Here is a 23,865-nt window from a genome sequence, read left to right as displayed (position 1 = left end):
CCCATACATTATAATCTTTTCAGTGCCAGATGAGGACCTTTGTAAGAACTGTGAGCTGTTTAGAATGTATGTGTTTTGCTGCAACATTACTGAGATTTTATGGTTTATTTATTGCCATTATTATTGTTGTGGCTATCTATTTTTATTGTGTCTAATGTGCTGTTTTCCATGTAGATTTTTATATTGTTTTTATATTGCTTTATTTTTATAGAATATTTCAATTAACTGTGCACTGCCCAGAGAACTGCTGTTACTAGGTATAAGAGTACAATAATTGATAAGTAGAACTGCACTTGGTTCTTAAAGGGAACCATTACCCGGTCTACAACAGAATGAACATTTTCTCATAAACCATCAGATCCAAAATGTGTACAGTATATACATCTATAAGAAATGTACATGGTGATTCAGTATATGCCTCATGCTAAGCCATATTTTAACCCAGGTTTGTTGAATTAAATACAGTTGATGGGCTCATATAGTACATTCAGCCAAAACCAAATAAATCATGCTTGAGTTTAGTGCAATGTATAAATTCAGCCACTCAGCATGTAGCAAAATTATGGTACCACATCCTTTTCACTCATGCATATAGGGATTTATTTAAGGCATGGCTAATATGAATAGAAAGTTTAAGAGTTTAGAGCTGCAGCAATTACAGGGACCACACCAGAGAACACCAAGACTCAAGATCTAAGTAGACTATAAGCAAACAAGGTATATAAACACACCCAAGTCAATATGCCTGCATTTTTAAATTTGCATTTCTATTCTATTCACTTATTGCAAGACCTATATTCTGCCATCCCACCAAGACACACACAAATAAGTTTGAGTACAGTTGATGGTGGCCTACACAGATATTGTGCTCTAGAACCAAGGAACAGATTCTCTTAGCCCATAGCTGCCATTGACTGATCCTGGCTGTCTTCACCTTGATGATGAGGCAAATGTCAGACTTCTCAAAAAGATCCTCCAATGTTGTAGCCAGGTTTGGAATAGTTCATCATGTTGGGAACTGGTCAGTATTGTTCCTGCAACACCACTCATCTCATTTGACAGCAAAGTAAATCCCATTGGAAGGTACATAGTAGTGTCCTTTATTTATGTCTATCTGTAGCTGTTTTGGCTATCTAGGCAGTGAGTTTGAAAACTTGCCCTCTGCAGAAGTTTTTGCCTCCAGTTCAATGTGGAAGGAAACCAGATAACAATTTTTGGATCATGAGGCTCCAGTACAAGATTATAAACATCTCATACATTTTCAAGATTACATCCCATATATTTTAAATGTAACCTTGAAAAATGTGAGTGATGTATATCTACCTCTTAATACTTGTTTGTTGGAGAGGGAATATATTTGGTGGCCAACTCAGATTTGGCTTTGCATGCTTACAGATACTGAAAGAACATCTGTATAACTCTCACAAGTAAATGTAACATCACTGGGACAATATAAAGGGATCTGACATGGCTTTGCCATAATGCAACTTGTGATGTTTAAAACCATTCATCAAGTTATGAAGAATCTATAAAGAAAAAAAGATATCAGATTAACACAGTTGTAATAAAGGTTCTAACAAAAGGCTAAGGATTTTATATGTACAATATAAGGATTATGCAGAAAGACTACTGAAAGGATCACGCCTAGGTAAAATTAATCATTCAAGTTCTCTGTGCTCTCCTTTCTCTTGAACAGAGGACCTTTCAGAGACAGTCATTCTTTTAGTCTTACCAAATGGAATAAATGTTTCTCTCTCTCTCTGTCCTCTCTCTTTTAATCCTGAAAGAATTAATAATGTTCTAGGGGTCTGTTCCTGCTTCATTTTGGGAAAAAATTATTTTCTTCCTATCAGGTGAAAGAAAGAGTTGTTAGTTCAGGCTAAGCCAGGTGCTCGCTTAAAAACCTAGTATCTATTTCTGGAACTGAAAATGGAATTTGGAATGTGGGAAATATATGTCTTAGCTCTGTATGGCTTGTAAGATGCACTGACATTTTCTTGGCAATTAACTTCTTTAAAAGTCACATTTTGAAATTACTTTAGTAGTTGTGGAATGGAAGGGTCATTATGGTATTATTAAGGTACAAAGAGAAAATTCTTTCTCCTGCTGGTCCTTTACATTTCCTTATTTTCATCCACCTTGCCTGTCGGTGCATCTCTTTCAGTGGAACTAGTGAACAGATTTATTCAAGCTGTTGCTTTAACCAAACTCTTCCTGTTCTGGCACCCTCCAGATGTTTTGGGACAAAGGCCATTCCGACTGGGAATTCTGGGAGCTGCCATCTCAACACATCTGGAGTGTGCTAAGTTAGGGAAGACTGTTTAACTTACAGAAGTGAAATTGATTAAAAACAGGCTTATATATTTTACTTATTGTCCAGTAGAACTCAGTATATGCACAAGTTTCTCTTAATCACAGCAAAGATCCTGCATAAGTCAGGATCTGATACCTTTACATGTTCCTATTTAAACAGTATACAATCCAGGAGAATATTTAGGTATTACAATGGGGAGTTTCCAATGAGCAAGACAAAAGCTTAATGACATTCAAGCAAAGGAATTGCCTTGCTACCAGAACTCTGATCCTTAGTTTTAAAATAAAACCAATCCAAGTATTAACACACATATCTGTCTTGTATAAACTCATTTAATCTTCAGCTGTGATGATCTCTAATGTCTTAGGGGAAATTCTAATGTGAAAAAAAAAAGAGCAGAAATTGGTGGGAGGTGAACCCAATTGCACTACTATGGATTTTTCTTTATTGCTTTCACTCTGGCTTAGGGGAAAAAAGGAATTGGGTAGGAAGTGACAGCCTTCCATCCTGTTTCACAGCTACTAGGACAGTTGTAAAAATAACTACTGCAATGTATCTGGCAGCCCTTCAAAGTAGGCACGATCAGGAAACAAACATTGTTAGTGTCATGGATTCAGTCTGAAGAAGGAGCACAACACTGAGACAAAGAACCATGTTTACTGCAATGATTGTTGGGTGCCTGCCAGAACCCCAAACAATGGGAAAGCAAAGATTTTTATAGAAGTTGAGGGCTACAAAGGGGGAAATCTTAGGGTTCTGATTGGTTGGCCAGTTTGGGGAAGCAAGGCAGGTCCTTGTCAGATTATCTGGGGTTAGGTCTATTATTAGGCAAAATGGGCCTTTCCAGAGGGCAGCAGAGCTGGGAAGCCCATTGCTAAGCAGATGGAATGTTGAGGTCTTCAGCTGATAGAGGATGGAGGGGTTTCTTTGGGTTGCAATTTCCTTGTAAGGGCTGCATTTGGGCTGTACTGTGAACTGGTAAGGAGGCTTCTATTCTTTGGTTTAGATGGGATTGCAGGAGGGCTTTGTCTGGGGGCAGGGAAGGTCAATTTGGGTCTGATATGATCAGGCAAAGAAATGAACTGGTTTGACCCTGGTCATATCCAAGAGACAAGGGGGGAAAGGGTGCAGTCTCCATTTTGTTTGTTAAGATTTATTTTCTCCACTACAGTTAGGAGTCTTGGAATGTATTTTAATGTGGTTAAGGTATTGTAGCAGAATCTTGAAAACCTGTCAAAGCACCTCTCTACTTCAATGTGTACCTGACCCAACAAAGGAGTTGTCCCTGAAATGAGCTCATGGCCTGGCATGTGAATATCCAATCTACATACACTGAGAGTAGAGATTGCAAGCAAGCACAAGCACTCAATGGGATAGAGGTGCTTATATTCAATTTTGCATACAGTTTCAACAATCACAAGATTGCAGAAGTTACAAATCATTCATATGTCAATAGGCTTCAAGCTTCAGCCCAAGATATGCCCTTTCATGGTAACATTCCTCTGCTATCTTAAAGAAACCACCAGTTGAGGATGTTCCCTCCCTGCATGCACACATGTTGTTTTTCAAACTGTTCTTTCTAACAAAGAGGGGAAGATCCTTGACAGGGCATAATGGAGTAATCTGAGGCTGGTACCTCAAAGGCGGAGCCATTTTGAGTTTCCTATGCTTTCTACTTTCCCAACACTCAAATAGCTTTTCTCTACTAGCTTGGCATTTCCCTACCCTTTCTCTAAATCAGACCCACACTCTTTCATATCACACACACATATACACCATCAGAGTCACTCCCTCTTCTTACGTGCAGTGACAGGCCTAGCAGCTTGTCAAGGTCAATGGACAAATCTGAGATGGAAAATTTAGATGAAACTGGAATGTGCTCCCACACTTGTTGTCCAACAACAGCAACTGGAAAGACTTAGGAGGAAGCAAGGAGTCATCTTTTTTTAATGTCAGATGGAACTAGTAGGGAAGTTATGGTGCATGAATATACTCTGTTACTTTCCAGGATCACTCCTTGTCAAGGTAGCCCTTCCAGTGAATCAAATATTCAACCCTCCACCTCCTGCATCTAGAATCCAAGATACACTCCATTTTGTATTTCTATTCCCCGTCTACAAGGACTGGTGTGGGAGAGGAACATGATGAATGTAAGGGATAGGGAGATCACTGCCACACATGGAGAAAAGCGTGAGAAATCAGGTATTGTAACTGAGATGGGCAATAGCAAACAAAAGGTCACTGAGTTTATCTGATCTATATCAGTAAAGGGGGCAATGAACTGTGAGTCTACGTTCTAGGATAATTGGGAGGAAGGTAAAAATTATACTTTTTACCAAGGTAAAAGCTATACTAAATCCCCCATAGCAGTCTTTGCACCTTCTTGCCTATGCTCATGTTTGTATGCAACCTTGGCCAGATCTAGCTGTTATTTTACAAGAAGTTCTGCCGTCTGTCTCTCGGAGAAAATCAGAGGCTCGTGCAGCCATAGAGGCTGGATTTTTGAGGGCAAATGGTGGGGATTATAGCCATAAACTGCTTGAAAGGGAGACATGCTAACTGAGGAACGCCAAGAGTTGGTATATGTAAATTCTGCAAATGACAACAAATTAGGCCAATTGTCCTGCTGATAGGAAATGTAACAATGCAAAAATTGTTTCAGTGTTATGTTTGTTTTTTCTGATTGTCCATTTGATTGTGGGTGATGAGATGATAACAAATAGAACTTGAGCCCGCATTAATCAATTTAAGTTGAATATCTGCCAGATGGTTTGAGTGAAGTATTGCAGTGATTTTATCAACTAAATTAACAGACCATTTAATTCTTTTTTGGTCTGAAAGTATAAATATGAACATTTAGCATGTGAAAGAAGGCTTTTAAGAACTTGGATGTAAATTGAGAGCCCTAATCCAAGATCGCATGATTAACTAATCCCCACTACTGAAAATCATAGTCTCAAAAAGGTTTTGCAACCTCCAAAGCAGATGGTAGCTCCTTACATGGAATAAAATGAGGCATCTTGGTAAACAGGTCCATATTCTTGCACATCTGAAAGATTACTAATAAAATCCAGGAAAACTATGACAGGCTGACATATATTCATTGACATCTGCTCTCATCTTTGGTCAGCAGTATCTCTGAGAAAAAAATATGTTTTGAACATATCCCCATCCTAAAGTTTTATTGTCATGGCAAACATACAAATAAATCTTCCCTAAGAGTAAGAAGAATATACAGTATAAATTATTATTGTGAAACAGTTGTCTTTCAGTTGCTGAGAAACAAGAATCAGTCTGTGGGTCTTCTTGGAGGTCATCCATCTCAGTCTTATTGTGTTGTAAGTGAATCTGATTCAACAGATCCACTGCCTGCCCCCTCCCTCTAGCTTCTCTGGAATTTCCCTTTGGGAAGTGGGGGGAAACTGTTTGGTTTCAAGATCATGATGGGGAGAACAAGCAGAGAAAGTGAAATTCAGGCTTACATGAAAGAACATCTGGTAATTTACTTTCTGAGCTAAAAACATGGGTGATGAAAAAAATTATACCTACCTGATCCGACGATGAGTGAGGGTCTGCACTTTATGCAGGTGCTCCAAATTCCTGTGACCTAGCTATATCTGGATGGGTTGTTTCTTCTAGGAAATGTCTCCATTGTTGAAATGCTACTTTTATTGCCAGCAACTCTTAAGTGAAGATATCATAGTTCTGTTCATCTGAAAAAAGGAGCCTGGAATAAAAAGCATAAGGAAAGAGGTCTTCTCTCCTGCTCCACCCAAACCTGGAGCAGAACAGTTCCCAAAGTAGAGTTTGAGGCATCAGTTTGCACACAAAGGGGCAGCTAGGATCCAGATATATGAATAGTGGTTGGGATGAAAAGAGATTCTTCAAGCCCTAAAAGGTGGCTTGCTTTTCAGTAGACCATTTCAATTGGCATCCTTTTTTCAGAAGTAGAGTTGTGCCTTGTGCCCTGAGCAAAATCAGGGATGAATCTTTTACTGTATAAAAGTTGACAGAGATAGAAAACATTGGGGATCTTTAAAATCTCTAGGTGCCTTGCATGAAGTAGGGATTGAGCTAAGGCTTTGGCTGGATTGTACATCAAGCCTTTAGGAATAACCCCAAGCTCTCTCTGGAACCCAGCTGGGTTCATTAGGCACCAGAAGCAGATTGATCAAATAATTCCAGGCTCCCTGCAGTACAGATTAGCACCAGAGCATTCCAAGATGACTGGAAAGTAGTCTAACCATGGCAGGGGAGTGATGACATTTTTCTTTCTCCAACTTCAGAACACTACACCGCTATTTTGATAGGAAGATCAGGTCCAAAGTATATCAGGAATGTGCTATTGCTCCCCTGAATAAGCAGCTAAAGGTGAAAAAATAAATTAGAAAGGCATCTGAAAAAGAAATAATAATAACAAAAACAACCACTGGCAGTGGTGGTCCCAGTGCTTATCAGCACACTGAATGCCATACCAAAAAAACTTTGGATGGCACTTGGAAAATCCGCGCATTGACAAAATATCAATCTGTCAATTACAAAAGGCCACACTGCTCAGATCCGCATATATATTACACTGATACATTACAACATCCTAGGTTCTTGGGAAGAATCTTCATGCGAATGAGGGCCAACACCAGTTAAAGAACTGGCAGCTGCACTTTCACACTGCTGTGTATACAATAATAATAAGTGATTTCAGTCACTCTCCACATAAACTGGGGAAGTGTGTCAGGTTCAGTCAGCACGGGGCTTCGGGGAAGCTCGCAGCCAGACCACGCGAACTCCACCGGCGGTAGCTAGCGAGGAAAAGAAGAACTGAAAGCGCCGCTAATTAATGGGCCACCTGCGCCCAGCCAAACAGGAAAACCGCAGCGGAAGCTTTAACTATACACTGATAACGGCGCGAGCCAACAATGAACGGGGCCGCAGGCAGCGAAACAAGATCGCCGCGCAGCACAGAACCCTCGGGCTTGCACGTAACGGGGAGGGACCAACCCAAGCCGGAGGGGACTGCCAATCAAGGACAACGGACCCTGACCGAACCTGCCATCATGGACAATCAAGAGGGATTATTGGGGGGACGATAATCCGCAGCGGTAACGCGATCGCGGGGCAGAAAAAAAAGCGCGGGAAGGGGGGAATATAACGAGTGATGCAATTGTACCAAGCCAGTCCTGGCTTTGCTTGTGACTGCTACGTTACGCATGAGTAAACCTCTTTTGTGAACCACACGTGTCACAGGAGTTTCTCTGTCGAACGGGGCAAACCTCACATAAAGCCAGGACTCACCATTAGCGCTACCTGGTACCACCGAGGAGCGTTTCCCTTTCTAATACAGGCATGACCAGCGACGAGGAATCCGTGGGTCAGCTGGAGCACGAGGAACCCAGGCTCGAGGAGGGACGGTCAGAGCCACCCGGGAGCGACGGGACAGCGGCAAGGGCCGGGTACCCTCCAACCGAGCGGTGGTCGATGTGCGTGAACCAAGGGCCAGACAGCTCAGGCGTCACGATGACCCGGGGTTCGGGGCCCCGGAACCGCGAGTGGGACGAGAAGCTCGCCCGACTAGAGGAGAGGGTCGAGCGGCGCCTAGACGCTGTGGAGGTGATGCTCCAGACCTTGCTACAGAGAGTGGGACCATCGGCAGTGAGCGATGGCACGAGCAACAGGGGTGGCAGTCCGGCACCCCAGCCGGCACCGCCCACGATGCCCTGGCCGCATTTTTTGATGCACGTCAGGGGTTTTATGCAGAGGGGTGGTCACCTATTCGCTAGGGACGAGGATAGAGTATCCTACGTGGCCGAGCTGTTAGACGGCCAAGCGGCTAGCTGGGTGATCGGACTATACGACGCCAACGCGGCGGAACTGCGGAGTTTCCCGGACTTCATGCAGGCGCTCCGGGACAGATTTGAGGACACATTGAGCGCCAAGCGGGCTGAGGACAACATCCTGCAGTTCAGACAGCGGGACAAGTCGGTATCGGAGTACGCCCTGGAGTTCCAGAGGTTGGTAGAGAAGCTCACGGACTGGCCGGAGTCCCTGAGGGTGAAGTATTTTAAGAGGGGGCTCAATCCAGAGATCCTGGAGCGGGCACTGGGACGGGATGACCCGTCCACAGTGAAAGATTGGATCTGGCTGGCCGGAACGGCGGAATCGGCGTGGCGGCAGATTCAACAAAGCGCGAGGCGATGGGACCAGACGAGGGACCGGCCGAGGGAGTGACCCCCAGAGGAAAGGCGGAGCAGTCGGCGGCAGTCCACCGGGGGGTGAGAGGCGACCAGAACCCCGAACCTGTGCTTCTGGTGCGGAGGCAGAGGCCACCGAGTGGCGCAGTGCCCGACGGAGCGGGAAGGAGCCTCACCATGGCCCGAAGTCAAGCCCCCGCGTCCTACTGGGAAAAGGGCCGGCGACCGACCGCGGAAGAGTGCAGTGGCGGCGGTGACCGAAAGAGGACGGCGGGGGTGGTCGACCCCGGAGACGGCATCCTCCGGAGAGGACTTGGAGCCGGCGGGAAACGAGGCGCGCTCGCACTGAACGGCGTCCCAGTGCGAGCAGGGGAACCGAGGCGCGCGGACCCAATCGGGGATGAGGACTGCCCTCCGTTCCGGGTGAGGATACACATCCGGGGGGTGAGATCCGGAGGGGAGGCACAGCTGCGGGCGCTGCTGGATTCAGGCTGCACCCACTGCTTGATGCACCCAGCTGTGGTCTCGGGACTCGGACTACAGCTGAGGCGCCTCCGGGAGCCCATTGCATTCAGCCAGCTAGACGGCACGCTGGCGGGGGGGGCCAGCTCAGTATTACACCGAGCCGGTCCAGATGACGATCGGGAGCCACTGGGAAGAACTAAGATTTGTGGTGGTCCCGGTGGCCGACTACGCGGTGGTGCTCGGCTTGGCGTGGCTGCGGCGACGGAACCCACGGGTCGACTGGACGACGGAGGCAGTGCGATTCGGGGTCGACAGGTCAGCGGAGTGCGAGAGCAGAGGGGACCGGGCCGTGGCAACGGGCGCGACCGCAACCACAGACGGGCAAGTGGAGGATCCGAGGCACAGGGAGGCGGGGCGAGAGCAGACGGAGCCCGAGACCCGGGCGGCAACAGCAGCAACAGCAGCGCCGGAACCCCGGAGACTCGCAACGATCCCGAGGCGTGGGGAGGCAGCGCGACTGGCGGAACAACTGCAAAACGAGAGACAGAGTCCGGGGAACCCACGACGAGCGGCGGAATCCCGAGGCAATATCGAGACCTGGTGGCGGTGTTCGGGGAAAAAGAGTCCGACCAGCTCCCTCCACACCGACCCAGTGATTGCGCCATCGAGTTAGAGCCAGGGGCAACGCTGCCCAAACCGAAAATGTACTCCCTGTCAATGAGGGAGATGGGGGCTCTGCGGGAGTTCATAGACAAGAACCTAGCGCGGGGATTCATCCAACCCGCGAAGTCACCATTAGCGGCCCCGGTACTATTCCAGGAGAAGAAGGATGGCTCGCTTCGGATGTGCGTGGACTACCGGGGGCTGAACGCAATCAGCACCGAGTACAAATACCCCCTCCCTCTGATGAAGGACTTAATGTCACACCTATCTAAGGGGAGGGTGTTCACAAAACTGGACTTGCGCGAAGCTTACTTTAGGGTCAGGATCCGCGCTAAAGATGAGTGGAAAACGGCATTCAACACGCCGCTCGGAAGCTACCAGTTTTCCGTGATGCCGTTCGGATTAAAAGGGGCCCTGGGGGTGTTTATGCAGCTAATAAACGAGGTGCTGCACGACCTACTCTACCGGGGCATCCTGGTCTACCTGGACAACATCCTCATCTACACCGAAACCCTGGCGGAGCATGTGAGCCTGCTGAGCACGGTGCTCCAGAGGCTGCTGAAGGCGCAGCTGTACGCGAAGCTATCAAAATGCGAGTTTCATCGGGAGCAGCTGGACTACCTCGGCTACTGGATATCCAGTCAGGGAATTGAGATGGACCCGGCGAAAGTAAAGGATGTTCTGGGCTAGGAAGCGCCGCGAACCCGGAGGCAACTTCAAAGCTTCTTGGGGTTTGCGAACTTCTACAGACAGTTTATCCCGAACTTCGCCCAAATCGCCCTTCCCCTAACAGACTTGCTAAAAACCAAGGGCACTGGAAAACCCCCCAAGCCCAGCATGACACTTGCATGGACTGCAGAATGCCAGGGGGCATTTGAGGAGCTAAAACGGCGGTTCAGAGCGGAGCCGATCCTGCGCCATCCCGACCCAGATCGGCGGTTTATCATCCAAGCAGATGCGTCAGACGTGGCGACGAGGGCGGTCCTGCTCCAGCCCAGTCCGGAGGGGGCCATCCACCCATGCGCCTACGCCTCCCGCAAATTCACAGAGACAGAGAGAAGGTGGATGGTGTGGGAGAAAGAGGCGTACGCCGTCAAGTGGGCGTTAGCCACGTGGAGGCATCTATTGGAGGGGGCAGCTGAACCATTCGAGGTGTGGACGGACCACAAGAACCTCGAGGCCCTGAAGGCCCTGCGTAAGCTATCACCCAAACAGGCGCGGTGGTCCCAATACTTCGGGAGGTTCAGGTTCACCCTAAAACACATCCCCGGGAAGCGCAACTTCCTAGCAGACGGGTTGTCTCGCATGCCCCAGCACGCCAGCCTACGAGAGGAGATCGTGGACTCCATCATCCCTGCCAGCAGGCTGGCTGCAAAGGCGGTGACCCGGAGCCAGACCAAGGGGGAGCGACGGGACGCGGCGCCTGAGGTAAAGCAAGGGTTCGCGGAGGCGGCGGAGCGGGACGCTTGGCTCAAGCAAAACCGAGAAGTGCTAACCAACCAAGAGGGTTGTGGTGGCATGAAGGGAAGTTGTACGTGCCCGAGGGGTGCCGACGGGAGGTCATGGAAAGAGCCCACGACAGCCGGAACGCGGGGCATTACGGCTTCATGAAGATGCTCCACTTAATTCGGCGGCAGTTCTGGTGGCCAACGCTCCGGAAGGACGTGGAGGCATACTCGGGGGGTTGCCCGGTGTGCGCGATGGCGAAAGGGGCCAAAGGCAAGCCTAGGGGGTTACTCCAGTCGGTAGCGGAGCCCGACGGCCCATGGCAAGAGATCGCCATGGACTTCATAGTAGAGCTCCCGGAGAGTAAGGGGAAGACCGCCATTTGGGTGGTTACGGACTTATTCTCCAAACAAGCGCACTTTGTAGCGTGCCAGCGAGTCCCCACGGCAGAGAGGTTGGCGAGGCTGTTCGTGCAACATATTTACCGGCTGCACGGCACGCCCTGACGGGTCGTCAGCGATCAGGGTGGCAACTTCATCGCGCGGTTCTGGAGGGAGTTCCTGAAGCGGGTGGGGACGAAGCAAGCCCTTTCCTCCGCGGCGCATCCGCAGACGGACGAAGCCACGGAACGCCTGAACGGGGGGCTCGAACAGTACCTGCGCTGCTACGTGGGGCACCAACAGGACGATTGGGCGGAGCTACTGCCATTCGCGGAAGTAGCATACAATAACGCCGTCCACAAGAGTACCGGCTTTTCTCCATTCAAAGTAGCCACCGGGAGAGACTTCGTCCCCATGCCGGAGTGGCCTCAGCCGGAATCCCAAATCAACTCCCTGGACGCCTGGTTCGCCCAAATCGACGCCACCCGGCGAGCAGCGCACACGGCATTGCAAAGAGCCAAAGCCGATTACAAAAAACACGCGGACCGCAAGAGACTCCCCGAGGGGCAGTGGAAAGTGGGGGACCAGGTGTATTTGTCAACCAAAAACCTAAAGACGCACCAGACATCGAAAAAACTCAGCCCGAGGTTTGTGGGGCCATTCCCCATTGCAGAGGTCATCAATCCAGTAACCGTCAGGCTGACACTCCCGAAAAGCCTCGGGAAGATCCACCCGGTGTTCCATTGCAGCCTGCTAAAGCTGCACCAGCCGGGGAACGCCTGGCACAAGGCAGAGGGGGTGCCACCACCCATCATGGTCGGTGGGGAGCAGCATTTCGAGATCAACCAGATACTGGATGCCAGGAGGCACAAGGGGCAGGTCCAGCTCCTAGTGCAATGGAAACATTTTCCCAAGTCCCACAGCGAATGGGTAAGCAAAACCCACATAAGAGCGCCGGACCTAGTGCGGGACTTTTACAATAAATACCCCGGGAAACCGAAATAAAGTCGGGGGGGAGTTGTCTTCAGGGGGGCGGTATGTCAGGTTCGGTCAGCACGGGGCTTCAGGGAAGCTCGCAGCCAGACCACGCGAACTCCACTGGCGGTAGCTAGCGAGGAAAAGAGGAACTGAAAGCCCCGCTAATTAATGGGCCACCTGCGCCCAGCCAAACAGGAAAACCGCAGCGGAAGCTTTAACTATACACTGATAACGGCGCGAGCCAACAATGAACGGGGCCGCAGGCAGCGAAACAAGATCGCCGCGCAGCACAGAACCCTCGGGCTTGCACGTAACGGGGAGGGACCAACCCAAGCCGGAGGGGACTGCCAATCAAGGACAACGGACCCTGACCGAACCTGCCATCATGGACAATCAAGAGGGATTATTGGGGGGACGATAATCCGCAGCGGTAACGCGATCGCGGGGCAGAAAAAAAAGCGCGGGAAGGGGGGAATATAACGAGTGATGCAATTGTACCAAGCCAGTCCTGGCTTTGCTTGTGACTGCTACGTTACGCATGAGTAAACCTCTTTTGTGAACCACACGTGTCACGGGAGTTTCTCTGTCGAACGGGGCAAACCTCACAAAGTGCACATTCTGGACAAGCTAATCAAAAATCCAGAAAAGGGAGACATGACACTAGTTTCTAATGCCCAGAAACTTGCCCAAGACCTTAAGTTTTTAGAATCAGTTGAGATTGGTGATCATAGTGCTATAACCTTCAACAGGCATGGAAGTTGATACTTGCTAAAAAAAAAAAAATGTGCAACAGAGTCACATTTGACTTCAGCAGAGGAAATTTCAATAACTTCCAAAAAGTTTGGGGGAGGGCAATGAAAAGAAAGTTGAAAGGGAGAGCCAAGAAGTTCAATTCTCTCTATAATGTTAGAGATTATTCTAAACTATAATAATAGAATCTCATTTAAAATGTCTATCTCATATCAAGAAAAATATCATAACATCCAACAGGACTCCCGACCGGCAAACTGGGAGTGTGTGGTGGTGGTCAGAGATTATTAAAAGCAGGAGGGCTTTCTTCAAATTATGAAATCTTGCCCAGATAAAAGCAAAAAAGAATATAAACACTGGCAAAAGATGCATTAAATTAATAAAAGATGAATTCAATTAATAAAAAAGAAAAGAAAAACAAAAGATTCTGAGGAGCACACAGTAAAGAACATTAAGATGAACATCTTTTTAAATCTTTAAAAATGTTTAAAATAGAACCAGAGAGGTACTGTACAATAGGGATAAAAGAGGATAGGGAAATGGCAGAGAAATTAATTTGTTGTTTCTTTCTTCACCGCTAAGGACATAGGACAGATGCCCGTGCCTGAGATGGCTTTTTTAGAAGGAGAATTGGATGAACAGAGAGAAGTAGAAATAACAAAGATGACATTATTAGCCAAACTGACAAACTAAAAATGAATAAATCCCCAAGTCCAGATGGTATCCACCCAAGGATTCTTAAAGAATTTAAATATGAAATAGCTGATCTTTGTACAAAAATATGCAATTTCTTTTTAGCATCAACATCTGTTCCTAAAGTCTGGAAAATAGTCATTGTGTTCAAACTTTTTACAAAGGATCAAGGGCAATAAAAGAGGCTATAGTCCAATTAGCTTAACATCTATACAGGGAAAATGATTGAAAGTTATTAAAAAAGAAAAAAGCAAATACATAAAAGAATTAATCTTCCTGCAAAGAAAACAGCATGGCTTTCAGCAAAGGTATGTCTTATCTCATTTCTTTAGACTTTTTTGAGGAGAACAGCAAGCCTGTCAGCAAAGGTCACCAATCAATATTGTATACTTGAACTTCTAAAAAGCCTTGACCAGGTTCCTCACTTGGGATCAGGTGTATCCATAGACTGGCAACTGGTTAAAAAGCAGGAAACAGAAAGTGGGAGTGAAAGAACTGCCAGTATAACCGAGTCCTTGTACAAATCTGTGGTAGGACCGCACCCAGGAGCATTGTATACACTTCTGGTCACCTTAAGAAGAATATCATACAGTGCAAAGTGCAACAAAGAATATCATAAAGTACAAAGAAGGAAACCAAAATTATAAGGAGCTGGAGCAATTCTCCTATGAGGAAAAACTCATAGTTGTGGCTCTTTAGCTTGGAATGAAGAGTTAGAACAGTTACGTTGGAGGTATATAAAATAATACATGGAGAAAGTGATGTGTGTTTGTGTGATTTTTCCCTCCTCCTTTCACAAGACCTGAACTCAAGGTCATCCACTGAAACTAAATGCAGGGAGATTCAAGAGTGAAAAACGAAAATACTTTGTTCACAATGCATAGTTCAACTGTGGAATTTGCTGCCAGCGGTTGTGATTATGGCAATCAATTTGGATAATTTAAAAAAGAGATTGGGCAGATTCAGGGAGGATCATACTATCAATGGCTAGCAATATTGACGGCTGTTTACTATCTCCTCAATCATATGCAGAATCCCTAAATATTGGTTGCCAGGAAGTGATGGTGAAGGGTGCTCTTGTCCTCCAGTCCAGGCTGTGAGTATCCAGTTGACTATTGTGTGACAAAGTTTGGCCTAATACAGCCAGGCCCTTCCTATGTTCTTATTGTAACCTTGATCCTTGATCTAACTGCTTGCCCACATTTATAACACTAAACATTCCTTAATGGCAACCCTAGAGCCAAGCAAGGGGCATTTTTACTTACCCTTCATTTTCAGACCTTGCAATTGAATCCTATACATGTCACCTCAGAATGGAACATTTTCAGGCACACTATATGTATATAAAAGACGGCAGCCCTGAAGCACTTGAATTTTCTCTGATGTAAAACCTGCTTTCTTCCAACTGTACTTATGCAAAATCCAATTTTAATGTAATTTAAGAACTACAGGGGTAAGATCAAATGCTTTTGAAACCTTAACTAAAGCTAGTCACACATCTAGGGGATCTTAGGTCAGCTATTTCTTATTCCTCCCAGAATCCAAGATATAACTAGTTATCTAGAAAATAGATATTAAAACTTTTCTTCTGCCAACTAAAGCTTAGACCATACAAGTATTTTCCAAGTGTAAAACAAATACCCATGCACAGCATTCACAATATGATTGATTTTAAAATTGTCTACATCTCTCTTAGACCCCCCAAAGATTTTTTTTTAATCAATAGCAGAATTTTCAAAAACTTACCCAGATAATAGCTGTCGTTAGTTCTGGGATGGGGATGGGGAATATGTTGCATATATTTAAGAGGATGATTTGACCAGACCTGTAACCTTTACGCACACACTTCTCTCTTTCCAATATGAATCTAGGGTGCAATGTGTATGTGTGTGTAATAATCAAGAAGGTTACACCCCATTGCTGATAGACTTTTTTCGTCTGCTCTATAATCCATTAGAGTATTTTTCTTTTCGTTTTAGATCTAATCACAGCTAGCAGAGCAGGTTGAAGCATTTCAAGTGATTTCTGTTGCCTTATCCAGCTGTCCTTTTAAGGTTGTTATTGAACGCTAGGGCTTGTGTTGATTTGCATGCTATTTTCCTTTTGATCTCCATAGCAACCACTACCAAATGGCCTGAGAATAATAGCTGTATTTTTTATTGTGGGGGAGGGGAGCTGAAAGCAGACTTGGGTGCAAGAAACCAGTGCTGGAAGGTTGTTGTTATTGTTTTTAAAATAACATTAACATTAAAATAAGCCTTTGAGGCTAGTAAAGTAATGTGCTCTTTCCTCAGTTTTTTTCCCCCTACTTCATACCCACCTTTTGTACTGTAACATTTAACAGGTGTTCATGAAGGCCATTTAAAAGAAAGAAATGCCTTTAGCAAAGGCTGGAATAAACAACCGGAAGGATAGCAAAGTGCATTGAGTGGAACATTTGCAAGATGCCTCCTCCGACTGGGACTTTCCAAACATTGAGTTGGCCAGTTCAAAGGCTACCTTTCCCATTTAGACATCTGAGAATTAAACCATGGCACTAATTCAGTTCCTGGACTGCCCCCTGGAAAAGCAGGACAGAGTAAATGAAAGAATGTCAATGAGCCTTTCTAGCAACTGGAAACCCTTGTAAAGTACTTATTCCTCATTAGAGAGACACAGGGCTGATCTGCATTTCCTGCTTACCCCAACGTATTATATTAGGAGTCAGGAATAGATGACATCCTCAGCCCATCCCTAGCCTGGTGTGAAGGTGACCCCCATCCAGGTTTTCTTGCACCATATCAAAAATAGTGTCCCCCCTGCCCCCATTAATACCAGCAGAACACCCTGGTCCACCTGCTGAGTTTCATTCTGTCTTACACAGATGCCTCCATTCCAACTGGTTAGTGTGTGCTCTGGAGGGCACCTCCCTCCCAGTCCCGTTCTCTACCTTTGACAGCCATTTTGTACACAGATGCTGGGCTGCCTGACACTGAAAATGTGAACCTCTGCAGAGATGGGGAGTGGGGGTGGGGGAGAGTGTTTCAAGACGGAGAAGGTAAAATCTCTTCTCTTCTCTTCTCTTCTCTTCTCTTCTCTTCTCTTCTCTTCTCTTCTCTTCTCTTCTCTTCTCTTCTCTTCTCTTCTCTTCTCTTCTCTTCTCTTCTCTTCTCTTCTCTTCTCTTCTCTTCTCTCCTCTCCTCTCCTCTCCTCTCCTCTCCTCTCCTCTCCTCTCCTCTCCTCTCTGGGTGAAATTGGCAAGGCTTCTGCCAAGTTTCATTTTGTATCCCAAGTGACAGAAAGAACTGTAAAATTGTTGTGTTCCACACAAAAAAACTGTTGTGTTGTGAAATTGGAGAAGAGAGTACTTTACAGTATATGCTGCTTTGAGCTCCTGGAGGAAAGGTGGGATAACATTTAACAAGCAAAGCAATACATTATTCCCTGCCCCTCTCACTCCCAAGCTTAGATGAATTGCTTATGTCTTTTAGGAAGCTGTTCCCTGATGCATAACTTCCTGCTATCCTGCTATTTAAAGAAAAGTGAGGCACCTTTTGGTGGCTTGGGACAGATTTAACATTCTTTGGGAATAAAAAAGATGTTCAGGGCTGTCTGAGGATGAAGAGGAGGTAGGTATGCCATGTGGAGTTGAGGGGGACCGGAACATTTCTTTGTTTTAAAAAAGCAAAGAAATTTTAGGGCTTTCACTGCTGTTATACTATTTAAATGGCAGGAAATGGCTGCTGATTTTCAGCAGTTGTAGTTGGATTGGACTCATGGGGTCACAAAAATGGGGTTTGGAGGCTGTTTGCAGCACTGGAGTCACAGACGGGCTTTTTATAATGCTCTTAATTGCCCTTGTGTTGTATTTTGTTCTGAACTGGACTATGTTCCCTCACAGATTCCTTCTACTTTGAAATGCCACGACATACTAAAGCAGGTTTCACCTGTAGCATGGATGGCAGTAATGAATGGAAGTGTCTGCAGTCAATTGTTCCCAGCGATTAGACGCAGAACAAATCAATAGTGCATTTTGGAAAGTTTCATAAACATATGTTCAAATTTAGTTGAATGTACATAAAGCATTTATAAGGGGAATATACTGATAGCCATCAAATAAACAGAATCCATAAACAATATTGTAGGGGAACTTACCTTTCCACACTGATGACTTTTGCTATCAAAAATCTGTGATTTGTCATGGCGGCTGCAAAATTCTGGGATGAATCTGGTGAAGAATCCCTTGCAAAGGGATTTTAAAATTCACTACTCCAATGATGTCAGCAGTCTCCACCATGACAGCCAATACTGCCTCTTTCAGTTTAATAGTCAGCTGAGGACACTTCACATTTCCTTGAACGTGGGAGGATGAAACCAGTCAGCTGGCCTGTGAAAGACGTGTGGATGAAAGCTGAGTGGTTCCAGTCAGACAAAAGTGAATCTCGGAGGTTGAGGGGGAAAGAGACTGGTGTGACAAATTTAACCTAACTAAAATAACAAAATCTAAAATTTGACCCACCACTGAATAATTTGAGCTGTAACAAATGAAAGAAATACCAATACATTCACAAAGAAATGGCACTAAATAATGCCATAGAAAACTGTAAGTTAAAATACAAATGAAATTAACAACAAACTAAATAAACTATAGGTAACAATATTAGAAAATGTAATTCTAATTATCTAGAATTGATGAAGATCATGGAGGGTAGAAACAATAAGGCCAAATAAGAATGGCTGAAGATACATATGATTTCAGACTGACTGTGTAAAACAAATAATAACCTAGACTAATGAAATAAATTTAACAGTCACACAGAAGAGAGAAAAAGGAAACAGAAATGCCCATCAGCAAAGGCCTGAGTTATGTGATTGTAGTCCATCAATAAAAGGATTTCGTTTGGTGGGAAAAAAGAAAAGAAAAAAGAAAAGAGCTTCCTGCTAGAAGTTATTCTAGATAGAATGTTATAATTTTGAATGTTAATTTGATAATAAATCTGAAGATGAAATATAGTCTTTTTAAAGAACTGGCACTTTTTCAAATCCAGTCAGAATCTCTCCAAAAGGGGAACAACAGGTAAACAAAAGGGAAGTTGAAATTGTCATCCTAGGATTGTATGAACTGATCCCCAGATGGACTCCAAATTGGGCTCAAGATTACAGATAGCTTGTGGTCTATCTCTGATAATAAGTGACAAAGGAAATTTTTAATTTAACATTTGCTACAGTAGCACTTAAAGGATTTCTTGCATAAATCTGAAAACATAAATATAACATGTTGCTAATATGTACAAATATTTTGCTAATCGGAAACCCCTTACTTTTAATGATCATTGAGGGAGATAATTGGCAACCCTAGTGAACTTGAGAGCACAGTGATAGTAGATGTTGTCTCCTTGAGCTATTGAGGTTTACAACAGTGAGGATCATCTTGGTATTTAACCATGGCTACTTTTGTTTGCTGATGTTGAAAAGTTAGCTTCACTCTGTAGAATACACCTGCTCAACTCCTGGCCATAATGGGGTTACATTTACTATTTAAATACATCTGGAGGTATCATTGACTTCAAATATGTTTTCATTTCCATTTTATTTTTCCTTTACCAGTTGCTCCTGGTCATAAGTTGATTTGCTTCCCTATGGAGGCCCATTAATTTTTATACTATTGAATATATTTTCAGAAGCAGACGGGGCAAGGCTGATAATAATCCATAAGTGACTTGGAACTTGGATATAATCTATGAACAGCTGTCCATTGAGAAGATGAGCAGGGGAAAAAAAAGCTGAGAAGATACTGACTGGGTAGAATAAATTACTTTCAACAGGCAGAAATTTGGAACAAATTAGTCATGGAGTTGCTTAAAATGTAAGTTTGCCCTTGAAGTATGTAGGCTGATGAAGTCACAAACAGGACAGGGGAAGCATGCAGAGCATGGCTGCTTGAATTCTTTCCTACCTCTTTAGGGCCACAGGAGGACTCTGTACTTTCTCCACGGTAGTGAAATAACATGAGACTAATCAGGGTACACACGTATGTATTACATTTTTGTGTTTGTCTATGAAGGTCTAATCAGGGCAGGGGCAAACATGCTTCATCTGTGTGTGTTTCTGCTGTTGAAACACTTGCTTTTCTGTGTATGTGTCCACTGGGAAACAATGCAGGCTACATATGACCAGGGTCATATGTCTCTGGGTCACATGACCAGGAAGAGGAGGGAGGATGGAATAGAGGAGTTAGCAGCATTCTGATACACTGGAATATATTAGGAGAATGTCTTTCTAGATTGCTTTTTTCTGCAATTCCCAGATTAGCCCATTGTTCAATTCAGTCTCTCTTTTCTCAGCTTCTCTGCATGAACTAAATTTGGTGCCATTCTCTTTTGATTTTTGGGAGAGATCGCAGTGATGGAGAGGCCGAGTCCAGAGCCCCTTCACATAATTTCTTTCCAATATTCTGCTGGGTTGGAAAGAATATGAACAGATTCTCTTTGATACAGCAGATTCCCTTAAGTATATGATTGCCTTCAGAAGAATCAACTTCCCTACAAATTTTAAGGGGAACACCAAGATGCTATCTCATACCACCCCTTCTGCTATGACCTCTGCATGAAACATTGATTAAAATAAAATGTTTTGCCCTCTAATTGATGTTATTGTAAATATTTTAATTGATATATAATACTGACTCCAGAAATAGTTTGGACAAACAAGTAGCACAATTGTTTTAATATATTTTATACATAAAAACGAAATGAAACCCCCTGTTTAAAGCTCTTTTTTCTCTCCAGATGAAGCTCCTGATTCCAAAAAATGGATGGTTGCATTAATCTTTTCCATATCATTCCACTATCATTCATAGATATTCATGGACAAAGAAAAAGGGGATAGTGCCCATCCAAAGAACAAGAATTCTCATTTTTAAAAAAACAGGTTCCTGTTCAAACATGCCCTGCTTGGTGAGAAAATAACTTCCTTCCACTTTTTATTGATGTGAAGAAAAAGAAATAAAGTCATCAAGATTATTATTTATCAATACAGAGACAATGTGAAATTAAAAAAAAAAAACCTCCATAGGAGGAGGACTTTCCAAGTTCATTTTAAATGTACTTATTTATTTCCTTAGTCTATCCATATTCCTTGATGGAGAACTGGGTGCCATCTCATAAGAACTATTCAATCCAGGATTTTAGTGTTTTACTAACTCTGCAAAACAACAACAACTACATAAGTAAGTAAGTAAGTAAAAAATTAAGTAGTTTGCATGATTTATGCCTGCCCTACAACAGAGCTGGGGTTGTTCATCCTTTGTTTGTTGGGGTGGGGGGAGAGATTTAGACAAGTGTACAACAACTTAGCATAAGGGTTCAGTATTATTAACTAGTTTCTTGGCATATTGGATTTTAGAATTGCTTCTTGTGGGTAGGGTTATGAGGTTTGTTACAGATTCAGCACAGTTGAGTACTGGATTGAGGAAAGATGAAAGGCATCAAGGAAAAGTTTCAATTTTATTCCCAAGTGGATGCTAGATCAAATGCTGATAGCAGTACGCCTAGAAGCAAGGGACTGGTAGAACTGTTCTATACGTTTCTCAGAAGTCAGATTCTTCCACCTTAATAGACATTGTACTGAGGATTCACCCTCAGTCAGTTACCAGGTTTTCTAGAAGTGGGAAGCTAAAAGTAGTCTGTGCCACTTTGAAAATCCCCCCAGATCCCTATGTTGAACTACTCCCTGGGTTAAGAATGCCTGGTTTAAGGATGATCCTTAGTTAAGAACTGAGCCTATTGTAGCTAAATTTGAGTTAAATACACAATGATTCAACTGAAATACACAATGGTTCGGGTTCATTACATGATACTACTTATATACAATATTATAGCATAATACTGTTCTGGCTTAAATACAAATTTGACTTAAGAACAGACCTTGGGAATGGAACTCATTCTTAAACTGGGGGCTACCCCTATTATGGTGGCCTTTCACTGATGATATCTGAGTTAAAATCCTTGCCTACCCAAAAAACTATGTATAGCCTTTAGCCACCCAAAGTTTGCCTCCATCCCTATTCAGCAAATGTTGAAAAAGTTATATTGAGTGCTGCCCTCTACCCTTAAAAAATGGATTTTTATTTGATTTTGATAACAAATCTTCCGACCCTCAAAATAATCAAACAGTTATTGATTAACTGGGTTAAGTGAAGCACTACAAACATTTGACTTCCTTCTCTACTTTCAGTGCTTAGGATGAAGACTTTAGTTGTAAATTCTGGAGAGAACTGTAAAGCCTATGATTTGGAGCAGCCCTGCCCTATGGGAACTGCCTGCCAGACCCATTGACTTGCCTGCCAAGTTCCACCCAGTTTCCTCCTCTTTTAATTAACACAGCAACCACAACTTTGTTACCCCAGCATGAAAGAAAGCTAATGAATCATGTCATACTTCGAAGCTGCATTAGAACTGCAACTGACACCCGTTTTTACATCTTTGTCAGCACCCACCCACTCTTACTTTTCCCCTCCCCTCTGCCAGCTGAAGTCCAGGGCCTCATACTGCTTACCTGTCATTCAACAGAGGAATTTGCATGCTAGTTAAGCTGTTAGGCTGAGTAATTACTAGGAGGGTCAGCAGCTCCTCCCATCAGCCCAACATGTAAAGCTTAGCTTCACCCAGTGAGCAACTGATGGCTCTATGTGTCACATGAGGGCTTGGCAGCAGGTGGAGGGGGAGATGCATGCCAGTATGACTCAGGGCTAATTGTTCTCTTTTACTGTTGTTCAAGCAGCTTAATTAGAGAAACAGGCTGGTTTTTCCGCTGCATGAATGGAAAGCATCAGAATCAATGGGGAGAGGGCAATCAGGAATTCCACTGCCTGCCAATAATACAGGCTGTAATTGTCTTCCAAAAGGGCTTCCCCACAACATATATTTTGGGAAAGTGCTACAATAATCAAGGAGGTGGTGTCTCCTCTTTCTCCCACAATTACAGCTGAGGGCAGGTCATTTCCACAGTTGTCCATGACATTTTAAGGTCAGCCAAATCCAGGGCAATGACAATGGGATGAAAGCAGGCATGCCACAAATTATGACTCAGCCAACCAGCCTATCGGCCAGATGTAGTGGACCGGCAGATGCTTGATACATAGCATGCTTTGTTGCCTGCCTAATACTGCAAAACCAATGTGTGTGAACATGCAATTGTTTTGTCCGTCACTTATGCTATACGGCTGGCAGATTGTATTCAGTTTGATGGATGACAGGAGGCATCAGCACCTGAATCGCTCTTACACCTTTATATAGAAACATGGGAACTTGTCCTATAGCCACTTATATCATTGGTCTACCCAGCTCAGGGGTTCCAAACGCAAATCATCACCAGGACTACCATGAAGACTAGTTCGTTAGCCTGAGGGCTATGTCACTGAAGCCTTTTCACACATTGATACAAGAGTCTCTAGGAGCATTTCAGTATGCTATTAAACATATCCTTGTTAAAACTTCTCTACTGTGAAACGGAACTACTTTTTCACCATTTCACTTTGGCCTCTTCTCTAACAGCATTCTTCATGAACCAGGACACCAGTAGTTTAGTCTGGTTGTTGTTAAACAACATAAAATCCTTGAACCTAATAATCTGAAACTTGGCAGGATTTGCCTTCTTGAAAGAGACAACGATGCCTGAAAAATATTTCTAGGTTTGCCAATAAATAAAAATTATATAGACAGTTCTCTTTAAAGGAAAAAAAAGGACATGTTTTGTCTTCAGTTTGGCATATCTCATTCTCCCCTAAAAGGCTATAAAGCCTGCCAATTTCATTCCATTTCAGATTATTTTAATAGAAAGCAGGCTAAGAATTTATTAAATAAATACCCTGTCACACAAGGAAAAGGGGGGGAAAAGCAATTTCCATTTGGTGTTCTCCATTTCAATTTCCATCGGGGAAGCATGAAGGTTTGGGATTTTGAATCAAGTTTTGGATTTGAGCCTCCTAGGGCTGTCATGGATGGAAAGT

At 44.2% G+C, this 23,865-nt stretch overlaps 1 long non-coding RNA gene across 1 annotated transcript; it reads right to left on the bottom strand.

Moving 5' to 3' along the window:
• Positions 1–298: 298 nt before the first annotated feature.
• Positions 299–22,482, bottom strand: LOC148216606 (uncharacterized). Its single transcript, XR_015795038.1, has 4 exons — positions 22,413–22,482; positions 18,012–18,243; positions 5,864–6,041; positions 299–1,526 (listed from the first exon to the last, which is right to left on the bottom strand). It is a non-coding gene; the product is annotated as an uncharacterized LOC148216606 (long non-coding RNA).
• Positions 22,483–23,865: the final 1,383 nt, after the last annotated feature.

The sequence above is a fragment of the Python bivittatus genome, unplaced genomic scaffold (assembly GCF_059951505.1).
Source record: "Python bivittatus isolate LINGU-HERP-01145 unplaced genomic scaffold, Pbiv_v1 ctg000080_np1212, whole genome shotgun sequence".
Lineage (NCBI taxonomy): Eukaryota > Metazoa > Chordata > Lepidosauria > Squamata > Pythonidae > Python > Python bivittatus.
The sequence above is the reverse complement of the archived record's forward strand: the minus strand, read 5'-3'. Positions and strand labels throughout refer to the sequence as shown.